The 27,290-nt window shown below is 39.9% G+C and overlaps 1 long non-coding RNA gene across 1 annotated transcript in view; it reads left to right on the forward strand.

Moving 5' to 3' along the window:
• LOC114067270 overlaps positions 1-23,394 on the forward strand; it is a 139,409-nt gene extending 116,015 nt beyond the window's left edge. Inside the window, exons 3-4 of the long non-coding RNA XR_003573364.1 lie at positions 20,093-20,368; positions 23,384-23,394. This is a non-coding gene — a long non-coding RNA (uncharacterized LOC114067270). The remainder of the gene's footprint in view (positions 1-20,092; positions 20,369-23,383) is intronic.
• The last annotated feature ends 3,896 nt before the right edge of the window (positions 23,395-27,290 follow it).

Raw genomic sequence — 27,290 nt, forward strand, 5'->3', positions numbered from 1 at the left:
AATGCTCCCACTTAGATAGGAGTTAGGAAGTCCAGTGTTCCTCAGCTGAGTGCTGGTTCTTTCTGAGATGGTTTAGATTGAAATGAAGAGCCTTGGTCCTCACAGAGCCACAGGGACCACAATTACTGTTTGACCAGCGAGAGAAAAGGGCTTTTCTAAGCAAAATGTTCCCAGCTGTGGTTTGGTTCCTCGAGCATTCGCTCAGCAGGGTGGCACAGCACCAGGAGTTACAGAACTGGCTCAGCCCTGCAGCAGATGGGAGTTCTTTACACACCCCTTTTTGTTGTAACTGTCCTCGTGTGCCTTAGAAGATTTCAGACATTAAAGTTACTGAGTGACAAACCACAGCTGCAGAAAGTTACATTGTTGTATGTAAATGTTAGTAAGATACACCACAATAGAACTGCCCCCTCTGTTATCAAACATTTCTGCAGATTATATTGTTCTTCTGGGTAAGTTGACATCCTAAGTAGTTCTTACTGTACTCCAGTGACACAGTTGGTTTCTTCACTCTGCTGTAGAAACAGAACCAACTGATATGTGCATTTGAAATACTCAGATTGTGCCATTGTAGAGGATTCTTTAGATATGATTGGACACCAGAGTCTTCATGTTCAGCATTAGAAAAGCCCAAAATAAGCAGAATTCTTTGATAATAAAATGTGGGCTGATGGTCAAATCTGGAAAGAAGGAACAATGTGATATTCATTCTAAAACATTCAGTAAACCTCCTAGAAATAATATTAAGGTCAGTTAGACACGAAAACTGTTTTAGTGGGCCCCTAACAGAGGCAATTACTTCAGATGTGTTTGTAACTGGACTCAAGAAGTTTAGGACAAGTTGATTTAGGACAGTGAGGGAGCAGCCACGTGTCCTCTGCTTTCATTTCCAAGTCTCAGTGCTGTGATTTTGAGGCCTCTTAACTGACTGCTCTGCTTTTTAATTGAGTGGGGACTGTGCATGTACAATCCCAGCTAGTGCTCTGTAATGAATGCAGTAAATGTATGGGCATCATTAGTAAAATCTGGGAAGAGAGATCTGATACCTCTTCATACATAAGCAGTGACTCTCAGGTCCTTAACAGCTTTGCAGAAAAAAACAAATATGTTGTCCTTGTATTAATGTCACAGTAAGAGCTCCTCTGTATCCCCTTTGGGTGCGGGTTCCAGTGAGGAGGAAACCTCCCTGTTATTTACACACACTGTGTAATATGTAAGCAGTTCGCACTGTTGAATAAGTTGAATAGAACTGACAGGGTTTGTTATTGTATTTACTGGAATTGTCCCTGTACTGAAACTTTCCCTAACAGCTCCCTGTCAGTGGTGTTTTCGGAGCAGGCTGAAGACCTTTGTGAATTGTAATTCAAGTCGCTGTGTGAGCTGAACAAGTTTTCCTTCTGGAAATAAACGTTGTACAGAGCGAGACACATTCTCAAAAATCTGTATAGGAAAGTTGGTGTGACCCTTGTTTATCTGCAGCAGCTACAAATAATTGCAGCTGCTCTGTGGTGTACATGGAACCTGTTAAAAGCAGTAACATTTAAAGGGATCAGATTAAAGTGAGCTCTTCAATCAAATACATCTGGAGACTAAAACAGGCTTTAAAACTACACACCTCAAACACGAGGTAATTCTGTTTCTGAGATGCAGAAGAAGGCGAGGTCAGAACCTACACAGGAGTAAGAAATTGGGCAGTACCAGGAGCAGGAGTGTAGCATTGTAGGGTGGAAACAAAGCCTGGCTCCTGGTTTGGGAGGTGTGCTCAAACACAGGTTTATGGATAGGAAATTTAATTTTGAGACCGTTTATGCACAAGGAATAAAGTTCTCAGGAGGCGAAAGTAAAAGTTAAAAAGAGATCCGTTTGTTGTTTAAATCATCATTCGAGATGGTTGCTGTGAGAAATGCCCGGAGTGACTCAGATGCAGGGGAGGAATGGTTGGTGTTTAATTACACAGGACTGCCACCTAGCATCAGCTTCCAGCTTGGAGCAGCTTCACAGTTACAGCTGCAGCACTCGGCTTTTTACTGAAATTCATCTTTCTGTCCAGCCTTGTGATCAGAGGATAAATGTCCATGCTAAAAAAAAATTTAAAAAAGACATTTCTTACATAGTGAACTTCAAATATTAACGCTAAAAGCTTTTTAATTCAGACAAATGAAAACAGAACTAGCAAAAGCCTGTTTTGTTAAATAGGTATAATTATATTAATGGTTTCCAAGTTTGTCTTGGTGGATGCCATGTTAATAAATGCTGCTTTGTCGCCATGTTAGTAAATGTTTTTTAGTAGCTCTCAAAAATCAAATGTTGCATTTAGAGTTGTTGATGTTCTTTCAAATTCAAGCAGAAATTGGAAAATGAAGAAATCTCCTCTCTCTCTTTTTTTTTTTTTTTTTTTAGTGCACAGATGTGACTGATTCTGTATGTGACAGCAATCAGATATTTTATGTTTAGAAATTTGTGGGATTTGGTGAGATATTTGATCAAGGGAAATACCAGCTTTCTTAGTCACAAATCCTTTTAGTTTTTAGTGTCGTGAAGTAATCCTTCTTATTGCTCTCAAGTGCAGGGCGAAGACAGCACCATCCAATCAAAAAGGTCCTTTACCTCAATAACCTCTTAGTGCTTTGTTCTATTTTATTTCACTTTATAGTAAGTAAAAAATATTTTAAACATTCCAAGAAATGCCAAAATATTACATTTAGATTGATGCTGTATTTAATGAGTCCTCTCTAGGATGTAATACCACGTGTTAATCAATAGACATGCCAGAATAACTTCCAATACAACCTTGTGGAGTTTTTAAAATTAATTCTGATTAAAATTATTGACTTGTTGTGACTGACTGGGGTTGCAACTGGCGCGGTTTTTCATCCTAATTAGGAGGTTGGGTTCCACTGCTCCAACTGCAGATAACAGTGTAATGATTGTCACCTTGAAACATAACAGTCAATGGGAGATCCTGTCAAAATCTGCCGACTGTCACGAATTATGGAAATCGCTCAGGGGTTTAAAACCACTGCTAAACGGGCTTTCCGTTGCTTCTTCAGAACATATTCAAGCACAGCTACTCAAGAGAATGCCTATTAACAGAAAGCATGGATCAAGTGGTGCTCAGACGGTTAGGGCCACCTCTTCATCTGTGATACAATTTACAAATATTTTAGGATAGGTATGGAATATCTTCTTCTTACAGTATTACAGATCAAATATCTGATTGCAAATTATGTATAGCAGGATTGTATTGCAGTTAACACTACTCTGTTTTCTGGTCAGTTGTATTTGTTGATACAGTAAAGAAAGTGGAATGTGAAGGTAATGGCCACAAACGTGCCTGTGCATTTCCCTCACTGGTAACACCATGAGATTTGGAAACTTTTAGGTCATTCTGTAGATATATATTCCATCTTTTCTTTTACAGTCTTCACACTGCTATGTCAAGGGGCAAAAACGAGAGAAAAAGGAAAAAAAAAAAAGTTGGTTGTCACTGGGGCTGTGCTTCAGTTAGAGGTTATTTATAGTGAGTTTGTTTTTAATATTTCATGTACACAGACCTTTCCATCTCAGTCAGGTGTAACTCTGAAAACTCCTCTGCTGTAATTGCCTTTGGAGGCCTAGGGGAGGTTTTAAAACACCATCCATGTTATTTGATTAGTCCATTATAAATTACTGGGTAGTTTTCTCATTCCATCCACCCTGTCTGTGGAATTTATTCCCCCATCTTCTTATGTTTCATAATGAGGAAGAAGTGTACGTCATGTGTGAGGGGAAATGAGGAGCAAAACCTTTGATTCAAAAGGAAACTAAGCTGAGGCTTGCATGCAAATATTCTCCAAGATGCCTGGATATTGGTCCTGGTCTCCTTGGAAGTGCTTTAAAGCAACTAATTTCAAGTTTTGTGATGAAGCACTACAAGTTCTGGTTCCAAATCTTACATCTCATTTTTCATTTCTTCTTCATCATGTATGTACTGAGGGAATTGCTGACAGTCCTTCAGAATGGTCTTTTAGAAGAACATACGGTTTGAGAGACAAAAAGCACAGAATCACAGAGTGGTTGAGGTTGAAAGGAATCTCTGGAGGTCACCTTGCCCAACCCCTGAGATTGTGTAAGATTTCTCAATTTTCTTCTTCTATTTTTAAAGGCTTTTTTTAAAAAAAAATCAAATCCATGCCGTTTTCCAGCGTATTCCGTCCCCACATGAGGAGTCTGGGTTCCAGTTGGGGTTAAAAAGGAACAAATGCAAGTGGTTCTACATCCAACAGGGAGCCTGGGAGTGTGAGCCTCCACTCCAGTGCAGACTGAGGGTGCAAAATATCAGCACAGGCTGCAGAAGAGACCGAAAAGTACTTGAGTTGCTTCCCATCACTTCGAGTCAAGGAGCTAAAAAGACTATGAGTTTGTGCATGTGAGTCCTACATCCTCTCTTCTTCCCTTTGCCTGGATTCCTGCTCACTGCCACTGTTATAAATAAGATGCTGGGTGGGTGGTCCTGTTGTCCAATGCCCTTCTGTGCTGCTCTGGTCCTTACTGGGAGGGAGCAAGTGCTGGGAAGCCTCGTGCATGAGAACTGATACCAGTAGAATTGCCAGCTGCCCTGATTTTGAATTTCAGTTGTCCTGTAGAGAGAACTGGTGAACTTTCCATCACTGAGCCAGGGTATCAGCACTGGTTTACCCTCTTTTCTTTGAAGGTTAAGAAATAGAGGGTTGTAGATGGGAGGTGATACAGGTCTCTTGCCTGAGAAGTTTCTTTCCTTGGATTAGTATGTGAGGCAACACAACAGTTCATAATTCTCCTCTGTTTGGATTTTAAAGGGTGCAGACAGCTGAGTTTGCAGGTACTGTGTGACAGTGGCATATGTGTCCAGTGACACAGAGGTCCTTGTTGCCCAGACATGTAGAATCAGCTGATATGTGATGAGTGCTCTGAGTTTGACTGACATTTTAAGTGGTGCATTTGCATTTTAATGCAGACACATTTTTGACAAACCCCAAACTTTTACTGGCATGCAATTTCATGTTTTCACTGGTAAAGAATTTTGAAAATGATGATGCTTGGGGCAGAAACTGGCAGAATTCTCAGCTGATGCAAATCAACGTATCTCCATCAGCTCCGTGGAGGTGAAGTGATTTATAGGAGCTGCAGAGCTGATAGTCATCATTATCTTTGTGTGAAGAAGATAAAACTGGTTCTGAAGATCTACACAGTAGATTAGGGCATTATTTGAGAAGTGTTTATTAACTGTTAAACAGAAAGTAGCTTCAGGTAAGATTTAAAGCCCTTGAAAAGGAAACACCATCTTGTGCCTTGTCATTAACAGTACCTGGAGCTTCAACCAGCTGTGCTCATGGTGTTGTGGCCTTTTGAGGACATGCAGTTGTGTCCACATTTGGCTTCAAACCTTCATGCTGCCGGTCTAAACTCACTGCTCAGGGATTCTTTGAGTTGCTTGGATGGTGAAACAGAATTTGCTGGAAGAAAACCTCTCCCACAGCATTAGTGTTGTATTAAAAATGTAGTTCTCATTAAATTCTTTCTCATATAAAACAAGGAAAATTGTGAGTACAATAATTAGAATCACATTAACTAGCACAGGCTGCTTTTCTCTGTTAGAGTGTCAAATTCAATCCTCAGTGTGAAAACACAGCAAAATATCATTTTAGTTAAATGTTTGTTGAATAAGAAAAGAAATATTTTCATTTGTAGACTCCTTAGAAACAATTAAGCATTAATTCTGTCAAATACTGAATTATAAGTGAATTCAGTTTAAATTATGTGAACTATACATTCTTTGAAATTTGCTTAAAAAGGCTCATTATAAAACTAATGCTGTGAAAAGGCGCTTCCTTTCAAACCCGGTAAAGCACCTGAATACTTTTTGTAAGTGGCTGCACATGTTTTGAAAGCATCCTGGTAATGCCTAATACCTTCCAAAGTACCTTTCAGCAGTGAATTTCACATTCAACACATCTGTGTTCCTACAAGACTTGCAGTAATAATCGGATTGGTTAACTATACTTTTTTTTTTTTTAAAAAAAAAAGATTGATTTTAATGTTTTCATTGATTTGAGGCAGATAAACTCAATTGTGTGTGAAATCTTATTTATTTTGGGACAAAAGGGAATTGAGTCTTGGTAGAAAAAATTTGCCTTCTAGGGAGGAAAAGTCTTTAGACTTCACTTTTTAAAGCACGTTCAGCGTACTTAGAAACTCATAATTTTGGTCAGCGTTACTTGTGGGACGTGGAATTTGCTTTAGGAGTGTATTTTGGAACAAGTGTTGTTGAATGGTACAGCAGGTACATTCGTGTATTAGTTATTTTCCTTTTATTAACCCATTTCTTCAATTGGCTTTTCCTGGGTAGCAGTGATTCACTTCAAAGAGTTGCATATAAATTCACTCGGTAGAAACTCATTAATTTTCAGTAATTTTGGAAATGCACAGGAGGAATAGCTGAATTCTTCAAATCTGTGCTATTGCCCTGTGCTGGATTCATTTATAAAGAGAATTGTAGATTGTTTCAAATGCAACTCCACCTAGAATTTGTGAAACCAAGAGAAATAAGGAGTACGATTTCCAGAAATGCAGATGGGTTTGGGGAACAGTCAAAATTAGGAAACTTCTAAAAGCTGAGATACAAAATAGGTCAAAATCAAGTAGCTGAAACCCAGAGAATGTTAATGAAGTTCTGATTACAAACATTGCTGTTCCTTTGCCTTTTATTACTGTACCAGGCTCTGTTGAGTCAGAGAGGTTTGGTTTAACTTGAGCAGAGCAATGGGAAACTAATAAGTGCATGTTTTAGTACAAATTTGGGGTGTTTTTCGTGATGTGACTCTTTGCTTTTCCATAGTTGAGTTCTTAATGGCAATGAACATGCTTTTGGCCCTCCTTAAAAATTATATTATTTAGCAAAGTGAGGGTTAGCCTGGTTCTACATAGATAAGCAGACTTAGACTAATCTGATTTTTGGAATTCTTAGGAAGTATGGACAAGTATTTGTATATAAAGAAATAACTTCTAAAAATTCTGATTCTTCATTTAAAAAAATCTAATTACCGATATGTCACAACTTCCTATTGAATCACCATTTTAAAGTCATGTGTATTTGAAGTCCTGATCTGCCCCTGATGTGCCTGCTGAGGCACTTGCACTGTGAGATTTGTGTGTTGTAGAATGTCTCCTCTGTAGATATTGTAATACATAAATGTAACCATCAATTCCAAATTGCAGAGATAAGCCCAATCTTCATGCTATCCCTAAGGAATTGTGTTTATTTTCCTGGTGCTTTAATTTTTTAAATTTTTTTTTCCATTTTATTACACTACTTAAATATTTAAAAATTGGAGTTGAAAGTTGACCAGAAGTTCAAAAATACGACTAAGTAATTGAAAAAATGTATTAAACCAACAAGGATTCTTGCAAACAGTTTGTCCTCGCCAATATTTTTATGAGAATGAGAAAAGGGACTTATAGCCAGAATAAATAAATATCATGTTTGTTTATTTAAAAGAATCCCCAGTGCAAAAATTCAAGCAAGGGAATCTGTAAGCTGTGTATGGATATCAGATCTTGCCTAAAACTTACCTTTCAATCAACAGTGTGAAGTTGGACAGTTGCTTCTGTTGCTTCTGCTCTCAGTTGTTAATTCTTAGTCTGATTGCTCAGCCTGGGGCTTGTCAGATTTTGAGCTTTGCTCAGGAAATGGGCATGAAATGGGACAGCTGAGTGGTGCAAATGGACATCCTTTGCTCTTATGGCAGCTGAAATAAAAAATAACTGTCATGTATCTTTAATGGTGTTAGAATTGAAACCAGCCTGGTGTTTTGCTCACAGACTCCGGTGTTTGTTGTTTTGTTTTGCCGTGTTTTTTTTCCCAGTCTAATTGAAGAAAGACTTGTTTTCTTCTGCTGCTTTTCACTGTGGCTGTTTGTACCAGCCCAGAGGAAGCTGCCTGTGAGGGGCAGGGAGCTGCTTTGGCTGGAATGAGGCAGGATGGATCACTAACACAGTTCAGCTGCAGTCCTGTGTGTCTCCTGTTACTCCTTCTTATTCAAAAGGCAGAACTAGAGTTGTTCAGAGTCAGTGATTTCTCTCCTCCATGAAACCTTCTGGCAGTGCCGTAAGAGATATGAGAGATGTCGCTGTAAGTGGCTTTATTTTGCCACTCACTAAATACTCAAATATACACTTTTAAATCCTGCTGTGTTTTGGATAGGAGACTGTTTCTGGGAAGTAGGAGAGGTCTAAGGTTTGTAAAAAGCTCTTTAATTCTGAGGTGCCTGGAGTTCTCTTGCCAGGCCCCAAGGAGCACCTTCCCTGGCCACAGGCTGAGCTCGCAGATCTGACCCCTCTGGGAGCTCACAGTCCCAGTTTCCACCACTGGTTGTGCAGAACCTGCTTTTGAAGAGCAACACGAGCGTATCACTGACAATGGCATCAAGAAAAAAGGTTTCTCTTCTCCCCTTTACTTTTTGCCTTTTTGATTTTAATAATTCATAGAAGTTTTCATGCAAGTTAGAATTTACTGAGATAACTTGGACAAGTGAGTAAATTGGTAATGGTGTATGGATCATTTTACTTAGGTCATTGTGTGTCTTGATATTGACCTAAAATTACAATCTGATGGCTCTTAATGTATATGAAAAGCTTTGTCAGATATCTTTTCAGTTCTGTTTGCTAGTAAATTAGGTTACAACTGCTCATAGTTTATTGATTTCAGTTCAGGATAATAAAGCATTTATAGTATTTGTTTCAGTTTCCTTCCTGTTCTAAGAGGTACAGAGATAGGAGACTTTTTCCCACTGCCTGTAAGGCAGAATGACCTACTGCAGCCAAGGGAGGCTTTAAATAGCAGGACTGCTCTGCACTTTGCTCTTCTCTGCCTCAGTAACTTCATTTATTAGAGGAGGGGATTGCAGTGCTTTTCTTTCAGATGAGGAGAAACTCTTTAAAGGGTGGAGCATCAGTAAAATCACTGGGGGAAGGGGCAGGAGGATGTTGCTTCGAGCAGTCTTTGTCCAGGGGATGAGGTGCATCCAGAGCCAGATGGGTGTGTCTGGGGGATGAGTTCATGAACATGGGAATTCTGGAGCTGTCATCACGAACGGGGGCTCATCTGAGGCATAACTGCAAAAAAGGGAGGTTACAAAGGAGATGATTAATTAGGACAGTTTACTGACTCTGCACATCTCAAGAACTACCAGCACTAGTTCATGTAATGGGTGTAAATATTCCCTCCTTCCCAGTTCCTGCTGGGCTGTCTCTGTACCCAGCCCCAGCAGCTTGTGTTGTGCACACACAGAGAACAACCCCTGCTTTGGATGAAATCCAGCAGAAAGGAAACATTAACTGCCCCACCAGCCCAGAGTGTTGGCTAAAATCAACAAGGAGTTTGGCAGATGGGGTTGCACAGAAAGGGAAACCAACACTGACTTGTGTGGGTTATGGGTTCCATATTCACCAGTGGGAATAGAAATGGAAGGATTTGGCTGGTAAATCACTATAGCAACTTCAGCTCTAATCTTTTTATTCTGTTTTACGACAGTGTATAGGTTTTCAGGCAGAATAATGTACCATACACATACACAGTGTCGCACAGACACACACAGTTGTCAGGTTGGTCATTGGCCACGTATCTGTAGGACAGGCCCAGGTGAATGCCATGCTTGCTGGGCTGCCAAACAAAAGACAAAATTTTCATTGGAAAAAGAGTAGGTTTGTATGGATTTACATGAAATGGGAATGTGGCTCTGACTGGTGGAGAGGTGGGTGTTAGAGGTTACAGCTCCTTCTCAAGTGTTGTTTTCTTTAGAGTTATGGTAGTGTCATTATAACATATGGCAGAGTTGTTTTCTTCTGGGTTTGTTTTCACATTTTGAAGGGACTGTTTCAAAGTCAACACCACCGAATGACATGTTTGGAAACTTAGGAGCTTGCAGTAGTGTCTTGGGAATTGTGGTAGAGCTTGTGCTCCTTACTTTTGTCAAATTGTGCTTTTAGTTCCTGTAGAATTTCTTCACTCTTGAACTGTATTTCAGGCATTTGCTGTTCCCTCAGATGGGTCTGTACTGTGAAATTTAAGCAAGAAAGCCCATTCCTTTTTCTCTGGCTTTCCATTTCTGCTGTGCTGTCAGTGTGGCTGTAGCAGGGACCCCACAGCAGAGATGTTTGCTGCTCCTCTGCAGGCTGCACATGTCTGCAGGCAGAATGCAGCCTCTGCCTTATTGTGCTGTTCACACTCTGAACTCAGCTTCAAACCTGCAAGCTTAGATGACTTCTCACTTTATAAAGCTCTGACTTTTTAAGCCTGTGTGCTCAGCTTGCAAAGTTTGCATCATGTGTTGACTTTACAGGCTTGTTTCTGAAATGAATAGTTGTGTTGGCTTTTTTTATAAAAACCTTTTTATTACTATGGAACTCTTCCTAAATTAATAATATCATAGTCCGAGCTTCAGTGCTGAACTGAGACCAGGTTGCTAAAGGCTTTGTGTAGTTGAGTCTTGAAAATGAGCAAAATCCCCCAGCCCCTGCATCACCGCTCCAGTGCCTGTTTGTTCCCATAGTGGTTTTTACCCACTTTATTTCTGTTCAGAACTTCCAGTACTTGAGCTGGCACTTGTGGTTCCTCATCCCCTTTGGTTCCCCTCAGTGAAGCTCCAGGCTCCTTTTCGTAGCCTCTGAGGGAGGAACAGCAAGGCCACTGCTGGCCATCCCTGCACAGATTAAACAAACCCAGTTCCTTCCTCTTTCCCCATCACATGCTCCAGTCCCTTGAGACACTGGCATCCTTCCCTGGACTCGCTCCAATTTGTGAACATCTTTCTTGTTTTGTGGGAGGAGAAGTCGATGCAATATTGTTGCCATCTGTAAAGTACTGCTAAAAATCATGATATGAACAAATCATTTACCTAGGTGGCTAATACAGCACTGGAACAAAGAGGGCATTTGAAGTCTTGTGTTTAACTAATCCTTAGAAAAAGAATCAACTAAGTTTTGGACCTCCAGGTAATTTTCTGTTTTGAAAAACAGAGCTATAAACTTTATTCATTCCAATCCTTTTGGAGAATAGGCAATTTTAAACTGTGGATGTAGATCAGGCTGTCTGTATAGCTGTACAGATACAAGAAATACTTAGTTTAAATCAAGTGTCTTCATTGAAGTGATAAATTTTATTTTGAAAGATTCAGTGATACAGCTAAATGTGGTAGGTGAAACAACATTTGGTTTAAATTGGCTTTAAATATTACTTACCAGGTTTCCTTAGGTTTGATCTCTGTCCTTTTCACAGGGTGCTGATGCTTTTGCCTGGAAAGTTTGACCATGGCAGTTGAAGAATGCAGGGATCTCAGTGCTGGATGCACGGCAATCCAGGCACCAGATGGCAAAATTGTGGGGGCTGGCTTTAGTGCAGGGAGCTTAGTCTGGAGAAGAAATTAGACATTGCAGCTTGGTTATTGTTCAATCTGTGAAAGGGCAGTGGAAAGGAAGGACAAAATGGATTTTGTAAAGATTCCTTGGAGTTTGAAGAGCGTTTTTTAACTTGTTACTTCCTTGTGACTCTTGTGAAAGTGCCACACACAGCGAATGGGGAGATGGTTGGTCAGGTTTCTCATGCAGCAGCTTATCTGAGAATGTCCCCACGTGAGCTCCCAGGCTCTGTGCTGGTACAGATTAAGCCCTTGGTGTCTCCAGGTGCCTTCAGGGACCTCCTGCTGGGGGTTGGATGAAGATCCCGTGCAGGGTTGGGAAGTGTGGCAGCTGAGGAGCCAGGATGGGCTCCTCCCTGCCAGCTCAGCACGGAGCAGTGACTGCTGACAGTGGGACACAGCAGCACGTGCCAGGCTTTCTTTGGAGGCACAGCAAGAGGGCAGTAAGCAAAGTGATGGTCCTGTCCAAGAATTCTGCAGAAGGAAGTTGCAGTGAGAGTGAACATTAGATTGCACGTACTGCCCTAAAGGATGAGGTAGATAACGTGTCTGCTGAAGCAGGTGGCCTTCTCCTTCATGATCTGGAGATGGACCAGAGGATGTAGTAATGTCTGCACAGTGGCTGTACAATATTATGAGGTATTCACTGCTTTTTGTGATCCTGCACTGGTTGATTTCCTGGAAGTGTATTTTTCTTAATTATTCAGGAGTTTTCCTTTAATCAAGGGTACTCTCTCTGTCTTCTTCTGCTGTGATAACAGGCAAGCAAACCGAGCACTGCAGGTTTGGCTGGACCAGCTTTCAGGGTGACAGGACCTCAGTTCTGTCCCTGCCAACCCCTTACTGTGTGGACACTGTAAATGCACTTCACAGATTTTGAGTTACAGTTGCTCATTTTTTAAAATAGTTGCATTATTTTTACCCATCATTGCAAAGTTTAATTTCTATCTATAAAGCAATTGATTTTCCTTTATTGGAAAATGGATGGAACAACACATGTTAGCTGAGAAACTTTCAGTGCAGCCTTCTTACTTTATTATGCAAAGTTCCATTGCTGGCTGAGGCAATCTCGGATTTAAAATGCTTCAGAAAATACTTGTATGGAAGCTGTTGAGCTCTCATGTCATCCATTTTGTGTGCCTTATCATGATGTTCCGTGTTCTTCCATTCCTATTTCTTTTTTTTCTTTTAACATTTTCTTAGCTTACCTTGACCCTTTAAAACAAAGAATCACTTTAGGAAGCTGTTTTTTTGATAAAATCTGTGTGTTTACAAAGGCAAAGAGCTCCCAAGGAGTAAGGCTACTAGTTTACACAAAGACTGTTTTCCTTTTTTTGCCTTTGTTTTCCTTTTTTTTTTTCCCCTCCCCCTCTATTGGGGGGAGTATCAGACCTAGTAAAGCCTTCTTCAAAGGGTATTTTCATAGGTTGACACTGCTAGCAGGGAGCAAGCATATTAAAGCATCTTGCATATGAAAATTGGTAGTACCAAATTGAAGTAGGAAAGGTTCCACAGAAGCTTTAAAGGAAGAAAGGGAGTGTTTCTTGGACAGAACGAGAGAGAATGATGTAAGTGTAGAGTCAAAAGCAGGTGGTGTTCTCAGCTGAAGTGAGAAGTAAAGTACCTAAACTCCTAACTGCTTGCATGATTACTGCATTTGGTGAGTTCTGAGAATAGTCTTGGAGAGGTTTGAAAATAGCTGAGGAACTTCTTCAGCAGTGTGATCATGGTGTAGTAGCATCCTCGGAGGAGATGGGCACAGGGGCTTTGTTCAAGCTCAGCTTCTGGAAAAGTTCCCCCTTCCCAGTGTGTTCATCTGTTAAGAGTAAACAAGAAATGAAATGTGCATTCCAAAGGGTTTTCTTTTGGCTGATCTTCTCTCCCAGTGGTTGCAGCCTTTGCTGTTGGCAGCAGGAATGAAGGTGCCCGGCGGGTGTGGAGTTACAGAATGTTTTAACATGAGGAAGTGGGAAAGAATTAGGAAGGAACTGCCTTCAAATTCTTGCCATTCAACCTGCCTGGGTGCAAAGAGAAGTACAGTTACCTTCCTCCAGCTGCACAGCACAGTCCTCCAGCAAACCCCTGGAGGGTGATGTGGAAGCACCGTGCCCAGGAGCTCCCAGAGACACCTGCTGGATTAGCTGGGTCTGGAAAAAGGCTGCTGGAAACGAGCAGCATTCAAATCCATAACTGAAACTGGGGGCATAAATAAGGTTTTTAAGAAAATGAAAAGGCAAAGCAACCTGAGAAGAGGACAGACCGCTGGAAAATTCTGGCAAATAATTAAATGAATCAAGTGTTGGTGAAAGCAAAAGAGGGGGAATGGCTGGAACACAGTTTGTGCTCCAACCAACTTGATGTCTTGGCTCCATTGCTAGTGAGGTTAAAAATCCCATTAGCCCAATTAAAGACAGCATTCTACCCCAGGATTAGAATCAAAAAAGTGCATCACCAATGGACAATTAAATAAAGCAAGTTGTCACTCCTTCTATGGGCATTTAAATCTCGCTTCCCTAAATGTTGATCAGTTTGATCAAGGACTTAATCAAAAATTATTTAGATGATTATTCCCTGTCTCGATAGTATTCTCTAGTGATAGGAAACCATGATACAGAATCGTTAAAGCAATGCTTAACTGCATTGTCTTAATTATACAGTGATGAATTATTCTACCTTTCTTCATGAACAGCATTTTAGCAGTAGATAATATAATTGTTTATTCTTTCCAGGCAGTAGAAGAGCAATAGTGTTTTTTAGGCAATTATTTCTAGCAAACTTAGTCTTTTGAAGTGGGTGGTTCATATTTGATCTTTAAAATCCTTTTTGTGAACTTGTTCAGCTATACTAATTTTAGGTATTTGTATTAATAGAGAACTTGGCTTGTTGTATTATTCTATGGTGACTTTTTGTTTTGGTTTTTTGTTTGCCTTTTTTTAAAAATCTGACTGCATAGAATGATGGCAGCGTGCAGATAACTATTGTGAGAGCAGGAGACTGGAACTTGGGGTTTCCAGTGTGCAGCAAACTCACTGTGTGACGTCAGGTGGGTCTCTTTAACCTATTGGATAGAGTAAGGATAGTGTAGATTTAACTCTCATGGCTGTTTATGAATATTTGTAAACAGCTTTGAGGTAGGAGTAGAAACATGTTATCCTTGGGTAAAAGCTCATCTTCTATTTTTTTTTTTTTTTAATTGGGGTTCTGTCAATGCCTCATTCTAAAAGGAAGGAAGAACAGTCTCCAGTAGGAAAAATGGATGTAGCAGATGAACATGAAGACTTGCTTGGTTCGTGTGTCTGCTCTGTCTCAGACCTGGGAACCTCAGATGCTTCACTGATAGGGAAGTTATACTGGTGTGGTTCCAAATCCGTGGTGATCCCCAGCTCAGGAGCTTCATAAATAACAACAAGGAATTTGGATCTGAATATGTCTGGCTGCTTTTTCACCTGACCAAGTGTCCTTAAGAAAGAAACTCCCCCTTTGTCCTCAGAATTGTGAGGCCTCTCAGCACAGAGAGGAGCCTGGGCTCACATCCCCAACCCTCGTGGCCAACACACAGGGGAAACAAGGGGTTAATCCTCAGCAGTCAGTGGGTGATGTGAGACTGACTGCTGGAAAACTGGCTGGTAGCTCCTGGGCCTTTTGTCACTTCTTGATGGCATCTTATTTTCTTAATGGGATGTTATTTTCATAATAGATTTAAACAGTTGTGGGATTTGTGAGTTCCTGGAGTAAAGAAATCTCACAAGATAGGCTGGAAATAAAAATATGTATATTTAAGTTGATAAAAATACATATCTGAGATAAAGATTTGGCACAGTGCCCGGTTTTGTTGTTGCATGTACCGTTTTGACTGTCCTTAGTCTGCAAATAGTTCCTATAGCTTTTATTTAAAACAAAAAATTAAATTTAAAAAGCATCTAATTTTTAACACATACGTAGAGTGGCACACTAATTGGAAAATTCAGTATTTGGAGGGGGAAAAAATAAGAATATGAAAAATCAGACTAACAGTTTTTCAGTGAAAAATGAAGTTGCATTATTACACCCAACAGACTGTCTAAATATACTTTTGACTTGGTGCAAATCAAAACCAATGTATTCATCATCAACATTATTTCACCTAACAAAGTGTACACGCTATAGGAGTATCTGTTTTAAAAATTGCATTTTATTTACTACCTTTTTTTTAAAAAAAGCAAAAGGGATGCAGAAATAGAGATGTACTTTTCCACTAATATTAAAATCATCAAAGTCCACAGCATTTCAATACCTGTTTTATTTTTTACCTGAGAATTTGCGCTGCACTAAAGCTGAACTAATGCATTTTCTCATTTCAGAAACAGTCTTTGCATAAAATTATCAACAGTGTTCGAATCTCTAAATCACAAGCATATTTCCGATTGCTGCTCCTGAAAAGGAGAACAGGCTTTTAAGAGACCTTTTTTTTAAAGAGCAGGTTGGTACATGATGTACTGCCTGTTTTAGATTAAAAAAAAAAAAAAAAAAAAAAGGAGGGAAGAAAGGCTGTTCCCAGTACCCTGTGCACTATTGCAGTGTTGGGATCTGGCTGGGCCAGGTGATTTTTGGGGCACAGCCAAGGGCTTTTGTTTTCCCTGGAACCTCCAGGTGATTCCTGCCCTCTCCCTGCTGTGAGTGGCAGTTCTGATGACCATGTACACTGCAATTGTGTGAAGATCATTAGGAAGTGCAGGAAACAAGCACGTGCCTTGAGTGAGAGAAGTGCACGAATCAACTTGAAATTTAGCGAGAGTTTTGGCAGAAGCTTCACTAAGCCATTCGAAGTCATCGTGAGCCCTCCCTCCCTCCCTGCCTCCTGTTGGTTTGACTGAGCTAACACAAGCAAATGCGGTCGAGACTGTAAACCCCCTGAACAAAAAATTGCTTTTCACTCCTCAGCTCCTCTCTCTTTTCCTTCCCTCCACCTCTCTTCTCCCTGTAGGTCACAGTGTTTTCATGCCCTTGGACTGCCCCACTCCTGCTGCCATTCCCACTGCTGTAGTTGTGTCCAGGTAAATTGTTTCCATAGAAGCACAATGACTGTAATGTTGGGTGAGTCCCGAGTTGGAAGTGCATTAGACACGTGTGCCAGCAGCACACAGGATCCAGTTACATCAGCAGCAAATACAGCACGTGCCATTTACTGCTTTGGGTTGACTCCTGGTGGAAGGCCTGGGTCAGCTGGGATTATACTCCTGTGAAGCTTGACCAACTCTGTAGTGGGCCATTATAGATCATCAATAAGTACTTTCTGAATAAATACCTCACTCAAAGGGGGAGCTCCTGTTAGTGCTTCTGAGATAATGAAACCAAAGATAGATGAGAAAAACAGTTGAAAGCAGTTCTTAGTGGTTGGACTGCTCTGTAGTGTAAGTGGGTCAGAATGAGCAGTATTAGTTAAATCCTTTGAAACAAAAGAAATTGTTAAATCAGTTACTATTTAGGTCAATTACTCAAAATAAACTGTTCATGGAGAGCCCTTGAGACAAGCAACTCCAAGAGTATCAGGAGTTCTAAACTCCAATTGAATCTCACCATTATTCTCACTCAACCAAAGCTATCACACCTTACCTTTCCAGGAATACATTACATAAAGATTTCACTATCTAACAGGGAAGGTGTTTAGAGTTGAGTTGAATCAGTATTTCATCTGTAAAAGATAAGTATGAAAAAAAAAAAAAAGTGAAACAGATTTCCTAGAAGTGTGTTACAACTTCACTTGGTGGGATTTAAAGCAGTGTGTGGTGATACTGTTGCCTGAATTTTGAGAATGGTTATTGGCTGATGCTGTGGGAACTGCTTTCTGCCTGACTGCTTTGAGATCATAGAAAGCCCCAAAGCCCAGGTGAAGAGGAGGGAAGAATGGGAATACTTTGTTGCAGGTGGATGTATTTAGTCTCACATGCTCGGGAGAAAAAAGTTCAAGTAATTTTTAATGGTCTGGCATTATAAAAATCAAGTTATTCATCAAATTATTATGAGGCCTGATTCTTGTAACAATGTTTTCCCTGAGAAAGGTCAAAGTAAAGCTCTTGGGACATGTTTATCATATTTCTACACTTATTTTCTTGTGTTAACCTGTTAGACTTGGTGTGGTAGAAACAGTGCAGACGTTGCATTTCACGTTCTGCACGTGTGGGGGACTGAGGAATATTCCCTGGCGGGATCACAGTACAGCATTGTCTTACCAGTTCTGTTTGGTTTGGTATTTGTAGAGTAACTGCACAAAACTCTACAAAAGAATATTTTTGAGGGAACAGTTTCAAAAACTCTTGTCCACCTGGGAAGATGCTTTAATGAGCTCATACTCTGGAAATTCTCATATCAGAAGTTTTACCTCTGTCATAGTAAATCCTTCTTTTAACTATAATAGCGAGGAATTAAATGTTCTTTCAGAGACAACAGAAATTAGGCCAGAAAGCTTAAAGTTTAGCAGCCACAAAACCAAAAAGGTGTTTGTTTTTCTGACCTCACAGACAATATGGAATTCATATGGAATAACAGGCTTTTGTATTCAATAATAGCATGAAGACATCCAGAGAGTAATTGGCAGGTTTTGCTCAATGCTGTAATATATTTATTTGTTTCTGTGTTCATAATTGTGATGAATTGATATCTGAATTTGATGAGGGAGTATTGAACTGGGATCAAAGAGCCAGGGATTGTTAATCTAAATGAAAGCAAGTGTTTGTGCCACCAGCGTTAATGTGCTCTACAGTTAACATGCTTTACAGTTTAATAAATATTACAGGACCAAATGACAGCTTAATAAATATTACAGAACAATTCAGATACAGAGGAGTCAGTTTAGATGTTCAGAGAAGTGAGAAACAGGAGTGTGTATTGAGTCTTCCTTTCTCTTTAATCTGAAATTATAAAACTAACCCTGTCAGTTTTAGGTGCTCAATGTCTCTGATTTTGTTTTGGCTTTTCTGTGTGTTGTGTTTTGTGACTTTTTTTTTCCCCTCTGAAATGTTAAAAATAAGTGAAAAAGGAAAAAAAAAAGTAAGCATATTTACACTTCTTATCGCTCACAGATTGCAGAGTACCTGTGGGTGGCTTAAAGCAGCTGTTTCTCGTGGGTACTTAACTTTCTTCTTTAAACTAGAGAAAGAAAGGGAAAAAAAAAAACCAAACCCAAAACCCACAAGAAGTCTAAATGTCAGAATCTAAATGAAACCCAGAAACCTTTTCTCCAGGTCACTCGCTCCTCTGGCCAAGTACATTTATTCTCTCTGAGGGCTCTAATCTGTTCCAGCCAACAAGCAGTGATTTAGCCAATCCTCATGCCAGTGTTACGACCTCTCCTCCTGCAGGTGCAGACAACTACCACAATGAAAGGCAGGGCTGCCTGCCACAATTTTATCACTTTTGGCTGGAGTTTGCTCCTCTGGGGGCAGAGGTGGGCAGGACCTGGCCCTGTTTTGCTGGGTGGGCTTGTGAGTAGCAACCTGGACAGGGACAAAGAGAAGTTCTTCAAGTATCCCAGCTAAATTTGCCCAAACCATTTCTTCAGCTCCTCAGCCACATATGGAAAAAGCAAGAGGTTTCGTTCCAATTTTTGCTCGCTAACAAAGCAGGGTGTTTTTTACGTGGGAAGATTTCCAGCAAAAGGTTTTGTCATGAGGATTTCTCAGGACTTGCACAGACCTGGGCATAGTATGCCATGAGAGAAAGACATACATACTAATAGCAGCTCCAAATAATTAGTACCCCAGTGGGTAGGGTGCTTGTGCTTCCCGTATTTCTGGCTTTCTTCAGGATCTTTCATTTTGAAGTTTATGCATGCTAACTATGAATATATTACAGTCTCTATCGACAGTAAGGGTGTCCTAATTAAGGAGAGTGCAAGAAGACTGTAAGACGCTCTCTCTCTTTCTGGTCCAGTGAGCAAGAAGAGATTTAGACAATTTTCAAGAGCTCCAAGTGCTGAGATGGATAAACTGGTCATCTTGAGGGGCTGGGAAGAAGCACAACCAGTCATGTTCTGTGGTGCACAGGAGCAGCCAATTCCCAAAGTGTGCTCAGAGAATCAGCACTATGCAGAAATGCCAAGGCTGGAAAGGACCTCTGGAGATCCCCAGCCCAACCTTTTGGGCTTGAATGATGTTAACTAGGAGCACTGAAATTAGTTGGTGCTGCTTGTGAACGCGTTAAAGGATAACATACAGCTTTGTAATGCATTAAGGATGAATAGGAATAATCTCCTCTATGCAACTCTCCAGCATGCTTCAGTCTTAATTGCAAGCCCTCCTGCAGGAAGAAGGGAAATAATTAAGGCTGGTTTGAGTCTGCTTTTCTTTGTACTGTTGCATAACAGGAACAAATATAATTCTGTCAGTTGTGTTGTTACCAGGGCTCATTCAAAAATCAAAAGATGACAGTGTTTTTGTTTCATCATTATTTTTTCAACTCTTCAGTGGGATGATAATTTAGGTAGAATGCAGTTCTCTTACAGCATTTCATTTTTTTTCTCCCCACCCATTCAGGTCAATTATTTCAATTTCTAAGGATGTGTCATGTGGGTCTTCCCTTTCTTCTCGATCTGTGCCGCGTCATTTCTCAAGGATAAGTCAGGGAGAGTAAACCAAAATGTGGCAGCAGCATTGCTCACTTCTGTTATCCTTTCATGTTTTTAGGTGACAGTGAGTGACCCCAAATATAAGAGTGGCTTTCCTGCCTCAGAATAATGGATATAAAAGACAGAAGACACCGTTCCCTGACGCGGGGCCGCTGTGGGAAGGAGTGTCGCTACACCAGCTCCTCCCTGGACAGTGAGGACTGCAGAGTCCCCACCCAGAAGTCCTACAGCTCCAGTGAGACACTGAAGGCCTATGATCATGACACCAGGATGCACTATGGGAATCGAGTGTCTGACCTGGTGCACAGAGAGTCCGATGAGTTCCCAAGGCAAGGTATGTTTAAGGCAGAGCTGCTTTCTCTTACACCGATACTGGGTAAACAGTCTCTGTGCCTTATTAAAATACACCAGTGTTACAACGAGTTTGAATGAAAGAACTGTAGGAGAATGGATACTAGTTTACCATTATTTCAAATCTTTGGTGTTAAATTAGAAAGTCCTTTATTTTCTCAACTTTTCTGGGACTTTTGGAATTTTTAGTTAGGCAGATCAGGATTTGCTGGTCTAAACACCTGACAGACACAAGTGCTAGTGACCCTTAACCAGATGGTGCCTTTGGCATGGATCTTGGGGTCAACCAATATGCTCATTTTGTATTCTGTTTCCTAGGTTAATTTTGGGATAACACTGGCATTTTCACCTAAATTTGTCTGTCTTCAACACATTACCTGTACTGGAAAGATAAATAAAACACTGTGATGGTAAAACCCCTAGGGCCAACATACATTCATTATTAGCCAACTGCCTTGGAATTCCATTCCTGTGCTTAACTGCTGTGCTATTGAACAGAGGGAATGGGAATGCTGGTTCCTCTGACTTCATTTTGTCACTGCTTACCCATGGTGTTTACCATCCACCTCATAAAATCTGAAAGGAGGAAACCCATCTAATTACTTTTGTAATTGGCTGTAATATGTTATTGCAGCATTGAGCCCCTAGAACTAATATTTGAAATTACCTGCCTGTGTGAACTTGTAAGCAAGGGGAAGAAATCTCTTCTGTTATAAAATGGTCCTTGCTTTAAATACCTGTTATGTCCAATAAATTGATGAACAAGGAATTTAAATGTTTTTTTTAGTTGACAAACCTGTGAATGTGCCTTTGCACTGCACACACACACAGTTTTACTCTCAGATATTTGCTTCTCTCAGTAATTTGTAACTCTCTCTGTTGAAACTATCAGTGAATGTGGCTTCATAGGAATGGTGTTTAACCAGCTGGTTAACTCAACCAAATGGCTTGGTTAAATTGGTACTCAGTCAACAATTAGGAATGGCTTTTACATTTCAAGGACTTGGTTTACTTTCAGTTGAAGGATCAGATATGGTTTATATAAGATAAGGTATAGGCACCTTTTAGGCATAAATGTGTAGCTTTTGTGCTCCCTCTCAATGGAAGGTAAACCATCCAGAACATCTGTAATTGCAGAAATTCTACTGATTTATGTATGTGCTTGTTAATGGCATGTGAGAGTTCTCTGCTGCACATTTCTAGTGTTGTGACTCAGGGAATTTTAGGTTATCACACTTATTTGTGGAAATCTTTCAGTGAAAGGTCATTTCTTGTGCTGGATATCATGTCACACGTTGTTGAAAGCATTCTGCCAGCAGTCAGTGTCTGTCCTCACCTTTAGATCAAACTATCTAATAATTAGTACTGATAATTAAGCCCTTGTCTAATCCCCTGTTTCTCTCACATTTGTGAGCAGGCATTTGGGAGTGTTTGCTCTGTGCTTGGTCTGTCGAACACCCAGTTCTGTTTTCAGAGGGAATCTCCCTTCTTGCAGGGTATTTCTTTGCTCGTGGGTGTTTACCTAAGATAACCCATCAAACTGCATCTGGAACGTTTGAGCCACTGGAGCCACTTTCAAAGTGGTTCCTTCTGCCTTGGTGTACAGGAGTCATCTAAATATTACCTGTCCTGATCTGGGAGACTGATGCTTCAGCTCAAGTGCCTCATTTCAGTTTCCAGGTCATTATTCAACATTTCATGATGGTATTTTTCTCTTGTTTATTGATTTGACAACTGTTCATCCTCCTCCTGCTCTTAATGTGTTCTTATCTGCCCTGTTTATGAAGGGGAGTGCAAATTGTTGGTAACTGAATCGAAACACTCAGATTTTTTTTTTTTATTACTATTTTCCCCCTGCTGGTCTGTGTTGTTGTGTCTAAATGAGTAATGTTAGAGAACCAAAGTAAGGTTTTTGGTTAGATAATACAAGCAGTAACTTCTCATTTTCTTACTTTTGTTGAGTCTGGAAAGCAAATTTCTTTAGAGAATAAGTCTGGATAACGATTCTTTCTGACTGAACAGTTCTTCTGTTGAGATGAAATTTGAGATAATGTGGCAAGTAGATCCAGATTAAGACTTGGTAGATGTTCTCACTTTCCACATTAACATTGAATGGATAAAAATGTGGTTCATATAGTAGGAAATACTGTTCACTGCATCTTATGCTTGCAGTTTCCAGCTGCAGACATCTAGAAATTTATACATGTAAATTTATTCTAAATTGAGTGGGTGTTTTGATGGGATTAAATTCTGTAGGAAATAAACATGCTTAAAACAAATAGTCTTTTGAGATTTTTTTGTTGTTTTTCTATTATAAAAAAGCCTGACTTTTTTTTTAAGCAGTTGCAGATATATTCCTCAATATAGGGTCTCTTCTTTTAGCAAAGCTAAATGTATTTGACCTACTGCAGTGTTTGGTTTCTCCATGGCACTGGAACTGCTCACAGCAGCTGGTTTTGGCTGCTGCCTGATCCTACTCTACTGGATTTGGGAGATCTGTGCAAGCGTGAGGCCAAGTTGCACTACTTCCATTTGTGATTCTGATGGTTCCTCAGAGAGATGCTGATAACCCAAACCATATTCAGAGCTCAGAGGTCTCAAACAGTTCTTCTTGGGTTGCTGCTGTATTTGATTGTCCTGCTCTGACTTGTCTCATGCTTCCTCAAGAAGCTGATGTCTGAACTATCAACACCTGCCCAGGCTGGTGTGAATAAAGCATTTAATAGGAGAACTGAATGGTGGTGGAAGTTTAGCTCTGAAAAAACTTCAAAACTTTGTCATTGTCTGCATCTTTTGAAATAAGTTTTGTATGCTCATTTTTGACAAATCTGCCAAAACCAGTGGAAGTTCCTCTTTGCTGTAGGTGCTACTGTGGTGCAGCATTTGGAAATTTTAGTGTGAAGTCACAAAGGATGGCATGTCTGATATTACCTGAAACACCTTAGTCTGGCATGACTTCTGCTGGGCTTTTCCTAAGATGTTTACATGTTAACCTCAGGAATAAACTTCCCCTTTAAAACTTTTTTTTTTTCCTTATCATATCAGTAATAATATTTGTCCAAAGTAATTCAGAATAAGTTTAGTATTTTTGTGCCAAGCTTCTTCTCTGAAGATCTTCAGAACAGATGTGCAGAGTCTTGGCTAAAATGACAGGTCCAATGCATGTTTGAGCTATTCATGGTCTTAGATTTTCCCTAATTTAGATAGAAATGTGTCTGTAAGTCAGTACTTGCCCTGGATATTCATCAGTCAATCGATCTGTAAAGTCCTTCTGTGGATCGGAGGGAGCGCTCAAACATTACAGGATTTATTTAAAGCCGAGGAGTCCTTTTTGAATGCTGTATTTTAAGATGAATAGAAACTTTTATACTTCCTGCTAGGATATGTCAAAAGCTTGAGAATAGTTCTGCCATCTCTGAATATCTGGAATATTTTGCAATCTTCTGCTAATACGTGAATTTCTCTATAGGCCGTGTATTTTTCAACCCAAGTGAACCAATTATCAAACTTTTTTTTTTCTTTTCTTTTTAAAGAAAATTCTTACTTTGACTTCATTTGCTGACCCAGCATGGGGAAGGTAGCTGTTCTTTAAGGCAAAAAATGAAGATTTTGGAGAACCTTTCTTTAAAGAGGTTTCTTTGAAAGGTTTTCTCAGCGTTTATTCTCTAAGCGATTTCTGCTTAAAAGACTGAGCTGTTAAGAGTTTTAAACTGAATTTCAAAGTGGTGATTGCAAGCCTTGCTGTTCTAGAGTTCCTCATTTGACATTCGTAGCTCGTGGATTTTGTGTTTCTGCCTGAGCCAAACTCTGGGCTTGAGCTGATGCAGAATTTATTAGCCAGTTGTTACACTGAATCCATTCCTTCTCCTTCTCAAGTCAGATCTAGTTTAGCCACAAATCTCTGCTGTGCAATGTTAGAACAACCACTGTGTGTGATTGAAGTTACTGAAATGAAGGCTAAACCCCCCAAATCACATTAAACAGGACCCAGCAGTCTTCTGAAATATTTAGAATTTTTTTCACCAATGTTGAATTGCTTTGTGTGTCCCAGCACCTCTGTGTATGGTGAGATCATTTCAGTAAAGAACAGCAGCTGACACCTTCCTGTGTGTCAGCTCCAATTCTGGTTTTTGTTCTTTTATACTTCAAAATTACGTGCTTTTTGTACCCTGTTCAATACTATAGCTACGTTAACAGGAGCTAAAAAAATATAGTGACAATGATTACAGCAAATCCCTTATAATGCCCCTTAAGATTGTCTGCAATATTTATTAACATCAAAGAGAAAATGAAGTTATCACAGTAGAATTCTCAGAGAGGGACACTTGGGGGAAGTGTAACACACTCAGTTTCTTTCCCATGAAGTTGTGTTACCATGCTGTACTAATCACCTCTAGGGTCTTTCATGCTGCACATTTTCTCCTTGTATATTGAATAGGTTTCTGGGGGGGGGAATAAATAATCAATTAATACAAAACCCCAAACCAAAGCACCCCAGACCAGTTTGATGAATCTAAATTTAATTTGTTACAACCTATTCCAGGGCAGCTCTGATTGCTGAGAAAAATGAATGTTTTCTCCTCTGATTGTTGTTCACATCAGGTGTTCAGTGTCAGCAGGGAGCCGTGTGGTGCTGTAGAGGGGACAGTCACTGCTGCAGGTTCCTGTGCTCACTACACTTTCCCTCACTCCTTATATTCCCAGTAATACCAAGATGAGCTTGTGATCATCTTGTCATCAGACATTAATGCATCCCTTCCAAATCCAACTGAGTTTTGGCAATTTTAGTTTTATTGCTTCTTTCCAGAACCCGTGACCTTTGGAAAATTAAATGTTTGATACGTAGATTTCGATTCAGGACATTAAATAACGCTTTTTCTTTTATTCTGGTTTTCTTTGTTGTGTTAGGTTTTTGAGTGGCATTCTGCAATCTGTTGCCTTTATTTTTAATATCTGTACAGTTGTCTAATCAGACAAAATTTGAGGTAGAGGTAGGTGGCAGAAGCTTGAGGAGGAAGCCCCTAATGTGGAATTCAGGTGTAGGGGAGCTTGTGTGGGAAAAAGGCTTTAAGACAAGTTCCCTGTTAGAGCCAATGCTCGTAATGTAACTTAAATTCTCTTGAATCAAGACTTAAATTTGGGTTTAATGGTTCCCTAAGAGACACATGATCCCAGTGTCAAATATTTATTAGGATGAGATAACTGCCTTCAATGTCTGTTGTCTGGGAAGCGCAGCCTTAGTGAGAAATAAGAAAAATATATAATTTGTGATCCTTATTTAATAAGGGAAAGCTGCTGAATGAAAACTCCCTCCCCTACCTTCTCCCTCCCCAAGTCATAAAAGACGATATGGTTATTATTGTTAAGTGATTTCAAGACATGAAAGCACTTTTCATCTGTGCTTTCATCTGCGTTGAAGTTGTTAATAATGGAGCTGTGTAGCAGCATTACTAGGCTAGTAAATAAATAGAGGTACAAACCTTTATAGCAGCTTTTCACCAATAGGCTTTTAGGAAAGGGAAATATAAGAAAGTCTAACCCAAAGCTAACATGCCTCCTGCATTTAAACTCTACCATCAAAGTGGTCTTTAGAGCTGTAATTAATAGTAAGGTGATCTGATAAATAGTATATTTATGATAAATGTATATTACATCTGAGTCCCAATAAAAACCAGAAGTGGCTTTTCAGTGGAACATCATGGGATTGACTTTGAGTCCTTGGGGTACTTCCATCGAAATCTGCATACATTGTTTTCTTTGGCACTTTGTGGATTTTGTTGGTGTTTTGATTTGTAGTGGTTTGGTTTGTTTGTTTGTTTGTTTTTTTTACTTTTTCAGCAGCAAGCTCCTCATTTGCAAATGGTAGTTTAAATCAGCTGTGGTCATCTCTCATGTTCCACTTCCCTTTTATTCCCCTTCCATCTGTCCTTGGTGTTTCACCATTTTCCATCTCCAAACACTGCTCCTTAATCTGCTGGCAGTGGTTGGTTGCTCAGACCTGCTGGGACTGACCATGGGCAGGTCAGACTGAGGTGGACTTGCTGAATGAAGGTGTGGCTCTCATCTCCGAGCTGCTGGCCCCCTTGAGAGGCTGGGATGCTGACAGAGGACTTCAGTAATAATTAACGACACCAGCGCTGACAAACACAACACTGCTTTAATATTAATATGTATTTGTACAATAAACAACAGCCAGGCATAATACGCGAGTTCTGTGTACACAGTTTCTCTCAGGAAATAACTTTTTATTCTTGGCAGTTTCTCCCTTCTGATCATTATTAAAAATCAGCATTTGTTTACAGTTAGAGACTCAGAATGCAAGGATTTCTGATGCAAATATATAATATATAGGTATGTACAGACTTATGCTCCTTTTCTTTTTCTCTAAACATGTATTTAGCTTTCAAAAAACTGGTTTTTTACTGCTGCTGTACTGGACTCCTTATTACTTGATGATTAAGTTAAACTGGGTTCTATTTTTTTTAAACTATTGACAAAGTTACATGCACATTATGTAAACTACATAGAAAGGATAACTTCTCAGAAGTAGATGTTATCAACTCATGTGGTTAGCACACGCTGGAAATAAAAGAAAATGTTAAAAATCTTTAGGCCTACTCTAGAATAGGCTTAGTAACCATTTTAATGCAAATACCTTTTCAAAACTCTTCAAAATTAATAGGAATTATACTTCCTGTACTTCATAGCTTCCAATTGGTATCAAGGAAAAAGATCTTGTGCTTCAGAGTCGTGTTTGCTCTCTTATGATGCTGGGACCTGACTGAGTGTTGAGGAAAACCTGTTCTTCATGGACTTTCCCCCTCCCCTCATCCCTTTACTCTGCTTTGTAATAGAATTCTAAGACCTTGGATACTGAAAATAATAATTTTTGCTCTTATAAACCC

The sequence above is a fragment of the Empidonax traillii genome, unplaced genomic scaffold (assembly GCF_003031625.1).
Source record: "Empidonax traillii isolate 1590-97213 ecotype Southwest subspecies unplaced genomic scaffold, ASM303162v1 scaffold22:size5013007, whole genome shotgun sequence".
NCBI classification, from domain to species: domain Eukaryota; kingdom Metazoa; phylum Chordata; class Aves; order Passeriformes; family Tyrannidae; genus Empidonax; species Empidonax traillii.